This window comes from Vicia villosa, unplaced genomic scaffold (genome assembly GCF_029867415.1).
Source record: "Vicia villosa cultivar HV-30 ecotype Madison, WI unplaced genomic scaffold, Vvil1.0 ctg.002467F_1_1, whole genome shotgun sequence".
NCBI classification, from domain to species: Eukaryota; Viridiplantae; Streptophyta; class Magnoliopsida; order Fabales; family Fabaceae; genus Vicia; species Vicia villosa.
The window spans coordinates 134,483-143,983 of NW_026705936.1; the positions used below are offsets into that span (position 1 = coordinate 134,483).

Genomic DNA, 9,501 nt, shown 5'->3' on the forward strand with positions numbered 1-9,501 from the left:
GTTGAGTCTGAGAGGAGAAGTTGAAGAGTCATAAAATGAACCCTAAATCCCCATTTTGATTAATCTTTTTTCTTATTCTTATTTTAATTTTATTAAAAATCTGATATAAATTTGGATAAATTAATAATCTGGATACACACCTCCTTGGGCCCAACGATTTGTAAGTCACACCCCTTGGCCCATGTATCACTCTCACCTTGTTTTTGACATAAGAAAAATGCTGCAACAAAAATAACCTCTGGGCCAGACTCCATGGGCCCTGCGCCCAGTTGCTCTTCACACCATATATTTCAGTTTACACCCACTGTTTCCTTACATTTTTAATTAATTGGTTCTAATTAGTTTTTATACCATTTCTTTGAGTAATTAAATTGCTAATTTTTCTTACTAATTCTTAGACTTTAATACATAATTGTTGTCATATGAAAATGTTCACAAAAATATTAGTTTAGGCTTTTATTTTAGTTCTTTTGCTTAATTAGAATTCTTGTTTTGGTCATATAAAAATCATAAAAATAAATAGTATCTTTAATTCAATTTTGCACTATATTTTGAATCATTTGTTTTCATGTTTGGTGTTATATTTTCAAGTCATGCTTTTGTACTAATTTTGTACCATTGTTTACTTGTAATTTTTACTTGTAATTGTGGTTTCACTTGTGTGTTCCTTTAGAATTTTAGGACCCATAATCCATAACTTTTAGGTTAGTCTTCCCTTTGAAATCCTATAATTTAGGTAGACTTTAACTTGACAATTTAGGACTTAGAATCATCTTTTAGTTCTTTTAGATTAAGTTCTTTTCCTTTTTCTTTTCAACTTTAAAACATTAATAAAGGACGACGCGAATCATGCTAAATGCCTTTTTTTAGTGTGAAAGAAATGATTGGGGCGTAGGCCCCGATGTATGTTCTTTCCCACTTAGCGGAAGAGAAATGATTGAGGCGTAGGCCTCGGTGTATTTCTTAACCGTTATTTAGAGAAACGATTGTGGCGTAGGCCCTGATGTGCATTCTCTAAATATTCAAAAATTGTATTTCATTTAGAGAAACGATTGTGGCGTAGGCCTCGATGTGCATTCTCTAAATATTCAAAAAACTCTTTTTTTTATGGCATGATTCAAGTCACAAATTAAATTCCCTTAAAAGACACCTAACCAAAAACATTTCAAAATATCTAATAAAGGCTCAGAGCTAATCAAAGTGAGGAAGTGATGCGAAGCTTTGTAGTGGGTTTTCGTCCATCATGGAATTACACCTAAAAGACACAAACCAATTTTCCCTCTTCTCTCTCTTGCCTCCGAGGCATTCTTTCTCTTGCCTTCAGGGCATTCTTCCTCCTAATCGGACACGTTATTTCCGCTCCATTCCCAGCTTAGGACTCCAGAGGTCGAGCAGCGGAGTGCGAATGTAACTGTTCAACTAAAAAACACAAAAACAAACAAAAACTAAAGAGCCGAACTACGGCGCTCTGATTCCTGAAAAGGATACGTAGGCATTGGGTCGCGGGGCCTAAGCGAGCACAACTATTTAAAAACCTTATTTTCCCCGTGTTTCTTTTCTTTCATTTGCATGCATTCCCTTAGTAATTAAGCTTTAGATTTATACACCCTTAGAATAGAACAAACATAAGTGGATCCTGTGGAGTACCACAGACGTGAGGGGTGCTAGCACCTTCCCCTTGCGTAACCGACTCCCGTACCTTGATCTCTGGTCGCAAGACCTTTTCTTATCCTTCACCTTAGGTTTTCTGATATTCCTTTCCCTCTTTGGGATAAATATATTGGTGGCGACTCTGTTCATTTTCGCGAGCGTGCGACAGCTGGCGACTCTGCTGGGGACGTTAGACCTATTGCGGGTCCGTATTTAGCGAGTCGATCCTAGCCTTTGTTTGTTTGTCTGTTTTTTGGGTGTGCTTATATATTGCTTATACTTCGCTTCATTTATTTTATGCTTGCATATCATGACTATTTATTGCTCGCATATCATGTTTATTTTCTCGCATTCTGGACTATATTATGGGTCCCCGTGGGGGCCACATATTTTATCTGTTTGCAGGTTGGGTGGGTTGTTTCTATGAGGTAAAAGGCCCAATACCCAGGCCAGAGTTGACACATAGGATACCTAGGATAGAGTGGATAGTCATGACGCCGATGAGATGTCAGGTCTTGTCTAGTGCGATCATGAGACCCACGCCCAGTCGAGGTTCAAATGGGGTATCATCGTTGGCATGTAGATGCAACAATGGTGGTATCTCAGGAGAACTGATAACGCTGGTTGCCATTTTGACCTACCCTGACCTAGACTACACCCGTGAGTGGGGAGGGATATACATGACAGGTACCGTTGGTGACTCGGTTTTGTTGGTGACTATTCATGTTCTGTTGGTGACTATGGGTTCTCCTGGTATTTAAAAAGGCGTCGAACCTTTGATCCTGAGACATTTGACTTATACAGAAGTTCTACATCAGTTATCTATCAGAATCAACGTCGAACCTCTGAATCTGGAGGGCTCGACCATCCTTGACTTATGCACAAGCTATTTATCCAAAAAGCAACGTCGAACCTCTGAATCTGGAGGGTCGACCATATCTTATTGACCATGAGAAGCTGTTATCCAAGAGGCCTTGATCCTTGATCCTGATTTATGACACATTTGCATCTTCATTAACATCTTTGCATTCATGCATATGCATCCATGGTTACCAAGACTTTTACCACTCTTCCTCTCCATCAGATCAGTCTAGACGATTCCTCCACACCGATATCTGACAAGAGCTCACAGACAAAGAATCATGGGGAATTACAGTCAAGATCAAGCTATTATCAAGCAAACCCATGGAGCACCTTCCACCAAAGGAGCCTAAAGACTTTGTGTTTGTCAGAGAACATTTCATTTCCATCAAAATAAGGCCAAGCTTGCCATTGTCTAGATTACTTCAAAGTACTTTCAATTGTATTACTTTTGTTGTTATCAAGTACTTCTCATTGTAAGAAATTCATTCTGTTTGAATATATAAAAATAATGCAATATACATGTTTTTCTCAAATCATTTCATATTTGTCATTATGTTCATTGATACTTCACTCATTTGTCTTAAGCAACTAAAAAAGGAGAATGATGAAAATCAAAAACACATGAATCACTAATTGTATGCTTTTGGAACAAGATCCTGCTGAGGATGTACAGGCATTGTTTCAATTCCTAAACACCGGAGTTATAAGGGAGTGAAACCTTCGTAAACCCCTTTGAGCCTATGGAGTAGTAGTTTCTTTTCAAAAAATGCAAAACCCTCAATCTTTACCAGGGGCAGGGTAGTCTTCAGTTAGTGCGACCGAGCGTTCAAATTTCAGGTATTCCATCAGAGGATCAATCATATTCTATCTCTCACAACAAAGAAGAAGAGCACAATCCACAATGGATGTCTCCCATTCACTGAGAAGAAGGCAGTAACAACATTTTCATCATGTCAATCACCAAAGTCATACAACTTATTCCTGAACGAGGCAAAAAAAAAGAGAGTGAAAAGAAAGTATTGAATCATGATCAAAAAAAGAAGAAACAATAGCCCGCTAAGTAAAAAAAAAAAGAGCTTTGAAGCAAATGACTTAGGCAAAAATTAGGGCATATCCCGCTGGACAACGAAAACCAAATTCAAAAGAAACTCTTTGTCCAGGCAAAAGTTAGGGAAAGTAAAAAACAAAGCAAAGGAAAAAACCTCAAAGGGACAAGTTGTTGTGATCATCAACAAAAGCACCAAAAGGTGACTGCCATCTCCATCAAAGCTACAAAGGATCCTCATCCATCACAATCCTTCCTGAAGGACGAACACTCGTGTTGAACTAACTGAACGTAGGACTGGAGAACATCACGAAGAAGGGGTGGGTTAAGTAGAATTTGAGCCTTTATCCTTTGTTTCTTAAACCGTGAACCCGGCCACGTTACAACCCTCAAAAGTCCTAATTGAAGCAGGTTTCGTTCCGAAAGCATACAAACTGTAAAATCATGTCAAACTGACTCCTAATGTTGCTGTGTCATTTGTGTTAGTATCAGTACAACATTGTGACAAATCAAACTTTTCTTTGAGATTAACATGTGCATTGCATTCTCATTATCCTTTTCAAAACAGAATTGTCTCTAATCAGAAAGTAAGTGCTTGATACCAAGGAAAGTTCAACATTGAAATTCTATCGAGTAGTCTTACAAGGGCAAAGGTTGGTCATCCACCGAGCAAATATCTCTAACATCCATTTGGTGGAAGAATTCCTTTCAATCTGGGGCATTCATCCCTTGATCTATACTGGGGCAGACCATTGCAAAATCTCCATGATTCAAGCATATCAAAGTTCTATCTCAAGAGATCTTACAAACTGGGGCAAGCTAGTAACAATTCATCTCTTCATCTTCAATCAAGTGTCAGATATCGAGACAAGTGTTGAGGGGTCAATCCAAACACCTCACCTTCACCAACAAATTCACAAGCAATGACTTTTCCGCAAGGGCACACTCCATTCACTCCTTGTATCCCGGAAGCAATCATTCCATTCATAATCATACATATATCATGCATATCATTGCATTTTCATTATCATTTCTCCCGCATGATCCAATCATCAATAAAGCAAGGGGCATCCACCCCACCTTGATTCTCAAACAGAGTGTCAGAACTCCACCTAATCTATTCCCCACACAAAGCAGAAACCCTGAACAATCCATCAGTACACTGCATATAGAATTCATTGCATTGCATATCCAGAAGTGCATAAAAATAAATAAAACATTTACATACGAAGCATAAGCCAAGTTACTCATCAGATGAGGTCCATTACAAGCATTCAATTGATATTCCACTGGATCACTCAGAGTTACCATTGTGGTGTCATCTTTCAAAGTCAATCATGTTCATCTTTCTTCAACCCAGAGTTGATGTTTTTGTGTTCAACCCAGAGTTGATTTTCCCTTCATCTTTTAACCCCGAGTTAATCATCTTTTCCCACTCAACCCAGAGTTGACGGTCATCTTTTATTCAACTCAGAGTTGATCCATTCCTTTTCCCACTCAACCCAGAGTTGACAGTTATTCTTTATTCAATCCAGAATTGATTTCTCCTTTTCCCACTCAACCCAGAGTTGACGGTTATTTCTTCTCCTTTCCCACTCAACCCAGAGTTGACGGTTATCTCTTGTCTTTTCACTCAACCTAGAGTTGACAGTTATCTTATTTCTCTTTCCCATTCAACCCAGAGTTGACGGTTATTTTTTATTCAATCCAGAATTGATTCTCTTTCCCACTCAACCCAGAGTTGACGGTTATCTTGTTTTCTTTCCCTCTCACCCAGAGTTGACGGATATTTCTTATTGATTTTCCTTTCCCACTCAATCCAGAGTTGACGGTTATTCCTTGTTAATTTCTTTTCCTACTCAACCCAGAGTTGACGGTTATCCCTTGTTCAATCCAGAATTGATTATCTCTTTTTCCCACTCAACCCAGAGTTGACGGTTATCTTTTGTCCTTTCCCACTCAACCCAGAGTTGACGGTTGTCCCTTATTCAATCCAGAATTGATTTCTCTTCCCACTCAACCCAGAGTTGACGGTTGTCCCTTGTTCAATCCAGAATTGATTTCTCTTTCCCACTCAACCCAGAGTTGACGGTTGTCCCTTGTTCAATTCAGAATTGACTTCTTTTCTCTTTCCCACTCAACCCAGAGTTGACGGTCACCGGTTGTCCTTTCTCTTTCCCACTCAACCCAGAGTTGACGGTTATCTTTTACTCAATCCAGAATTGATTCCTTCTCCCACTTAACCCAGAGTTGACGGTTACCTGTTATTCAACCCAGAGTTGATCCTTGTCTTTCTTTCCCGCTCGACTCAGAGTTGACGTTTATCTTTTATTCAACCCAGAGTTGACGTTTACCTTCTATTCAACCCAGAGTTGATCCTTATCTTCCCTTCTACTCAACCCAGAGTTGATGGTTATCTTTTATCTTTTTCCCACTCAGCCCAGAGTTGACGGTTACCTTCTTTCTCTCCCATTCAACCCAGAGTTGACAATCACCTTTTGTCTTTTCCCACTCAACCCAGAGTTGACGGTTATCCTTTGTTCAATCCAGAATTGATTATCCTTTTCCCACTCAACCCATAGTTGACGGTTATCTTTTGTCTTTTCCCAATCAACCCAGAGTTGACGGTTATCTTTTATTCAACCCAGAGTTGATCTCTTTCCCACTCAACCCAGAGTTGACGGTTATCTTTTATTCAACCCAGAGTTGATCTCTTTCCCACTCAACCCAGAGTTGACGGTTACTTCTTTCTCAACCCAGAGTTGACGGTTATCTTTTTGCAACCCAGAGTTGATCCTTTCCTTTTCCCACTCAACCCAGAGTTGACAAATATTTCTTATCTTTTGTCTTTTCCCACTCAACCCAGAGTTGACAGTTATCTTTTATTTTCTTCCCACTCAACCCAGAGTTGACGGTTATCTTTTCTCCTTTCCCATTCAACTCAGAGTTGAGTTCTATTTCATTTCTAACCCAGAGTTAATTTGTTCAACCTAGAGTTGATACAATCTTCCACAGTGGATTTGACACCATTTCTACCTTAGTGGATCACATCTCTCATCAGGCAAATTTTAAGGTTCTCTTGATATTTAATCTTCTTCTACCTTGAATGTTCGAAAGGCTAGCGTCAATCTCACCCTCAGGTTTAAGATGATTAAATAGGGGCAGCTGTTGCACCCCAAAATTTGCCCATCCATTTTTTCTATTAACTGGCTTATTGCTTTTAACTTCACTTGCATTTTAGGTCATTTACACATCATGCATTCATTAAAAATAATATTGGTTTATTAAATCAGGAGTGATGGATTAAAGACATCAATTGGATCAAGATTTGTTTCCATATTTATTTAGTAATCAAGAGGATTTTTATGGAGTTTGGATATAAGTATTTGGTACACCACTTGACTTATATGTTATGGTGCTCATCTAAGTTGGCAAAGGAGGAGAAGATTTGAATTTTAAAGTATCACTAATTGGAGGGAAAGGAGGTAATTCAAATCCTATTTGAAAATGTGAAAAAAAAAAATCATTACATTCCCATTACAAGGATTCAAAAGTCAGCTCTACTACAAAAATGGGATCCATTACATACATGCTACATTGTAAATTCAATACAGAATAAAAAAAGAGTTATGCTGAATACAAAGCTTTTCGTATTGGTTCTTTACAATCTTTCAAAGTTCAAATTCAAGAATTAAGGAACCAATCTCATTCACTATTACTTATTACATGTCCAAGAGCAATCTTCCAAACTTCATACAAAATCACGAAATCCATTCATTACAATAACTCCTATCCTTCACATTGCACCTTACAAAGAAAACCATGACAAATGCAAATCCCTATTCTAAACTATCAACTAGTAGCCAACTGTTTTTGAACCAAAGTTAGTCAACCTTGCATCCTTCATTCTTCAAGCATTCTTCAAAGCCTCCACATTTGCATCATTCAAACTGAAGCCTACAATAGACATCGTGCAGGGGGGAAGCTGTGCCTGCACTCAAAAAATATAATAATATAAAGAGTTCAGCATATACTTCCTAAATTCCAAACAGTCAAAAGCCACCAAATACATACAGTCCAGGCCATTACAAAAAGAGCCATACAAAGACAATACAAGAAACTTGAAGAAGATATGGTCCTGCATATGTTCAAATCAGTACATTTCAAAGAGTGGTTCAGCAAACTCAATAACAGACAGAAAAAGCATACAATGAGCAACACGGTTTGAGTGCAATTAACGTCAGTGCGGGTTACTAGTCGTACACAGTTCATACCGATGGAATATCAGCCGGATTTAACTGCAAACAGAACAGTTACTAACAATTCATTCAGAACAATATACCATCTATTCGAGTTTCGAATTCCTTTACGCAACGGCAGCCAAGTTCAGTTAACAAGCCAGAAAAAACAAGTACAAGAGTCAAGAGTAATTTCTACTAATGACATCACATAACCAATTGTCAACTAACCTATCTTATTCCTAATATATATTCAACCATGCACTAATCCCAACTATCTATAACAAACTTTCCCACAAATAACTAACCTCCAACTGCCATGTAACTAACTTAACCACCTCAATGACCAACTATAACCGAAATAACAAACTCAGCTTCTCATAACTTCCTCTAACCAATTCCCTAACTACCATAACAGTTTTCTAACAACCTAGCCAAGTCATAACTACCAGATTCAACAGACTCCTAACAGAAGGATCTAACAGAGATTAACAAAAATCAGAAAAGAAACGAACCTGAAGAATCTCTATAAATCAGAGCCTTGATCCATTCTTTCAGCTCTCCACCATTTTCATCAACTTCACCAATCCTTCACTCTTCTCCAATCTCTTCAATCTCCACAATTCTTCTTCACTTCATCACCACCACCACTTCTGAGTTCTTCCGTTCTCTTCATCACCATCTTTACCTTCTCTCCACCATTCTCACCTCTGAACTTTCATCATCTCAACAACACTGCATAACGCCTTTAATCACACAGAAATTCAGAAACAGATTTGAAGAACAAGAAAAGAGATAATCAGAAGACTCCATGAACAACAACCTTCCCCAATCATCCTTCATCATCTTCGCTATCTCTGTGCTTCACACCTCAATCATCTTCATCAAATTCAATCAACCAATTCTCAGAAATCGGAGCTGCACCGAATCAAGAACCTTCGATCTCATCCGCCAATCTTCAACTCACGTTCATCTGCAACGATAACAACATCATCATCATTATCGCTCATCAACAATTCACAGAAAACCGAAAAAGAAGAAGAAAACGAAGAAGAAGAGCAAAGAACTGAAGAATGATGGATGCTTAGTATTATCTCACCTCCGGTTTTCCTCAACAATTATCTTCAAGCTTCATACTCCCCAGGTGAACGCTACAATCTTTCAATTCTCGCATTCTTTCTCATCTACCATGTGATAGAGCTCGTTCTGTTGATCAAAACCCCTATGGTGGTAGCTTCTAATTGGATCGAAATTGTTGTGTAAACCGGCTGATATCACTTAGGTTTTAGTTCGTTTCGTTTTGAGGATTAGAGAGTGAGAACGAGAGATTAATGAGGAATCACGTTAGGCTAAACTCGAAATTAGGAAGAAGAGGTCGTTGGTGGTGTGTTCATCACGGCGGCGCTGTAATTTTTGGTCGGAGTAGCTCCGGCGCCGTCGTATTCGAGCGAAAGACGGAGTTGAGTCTGAGAGGAGAAGTTGAAGAGTCATAAAATGAACCCTAAATCCCCATTTTGATTAATCTTTTTTCTTATTCTTATTTTAATTTTATTAAAAATCTGATATAAATTTGGATAAATTAATAATCTGGATACACACCTCCTTGGGCCCAACGATTTGTAAGTCACACCCCTTGGCCCATGTATCACTCTCACCTTGTTTTTGACATAAGAAAAATGCTGCAACAAAAATAACCTCTGGGCC

General features: G+C 38.5%; 1 long non-coding RNA gene across 1 annotated transcript; it reads right to left on the reverse strand.

The window, feature by feature from the left end:
* Positions 1-7,145: 7,145 nt before the first annotated feature.
* On the reverse strand, positions 7,146-9,256 carry LOC131638883 (uncharacterized). The gene is made up of 3 exons (XR_009294791.1): positions 8,897-9,256; positions 8,313-8,770; positions 7,146-7,550 (listed from the first exon to the last, which is right to left on the reverse strand). It is a non-coding gene; the product is annotated as an uncharacterized LOC131638883 (long non-coding RNA).
* Positions 9,257-9,501: the final 245 nt, after the last annotated feature.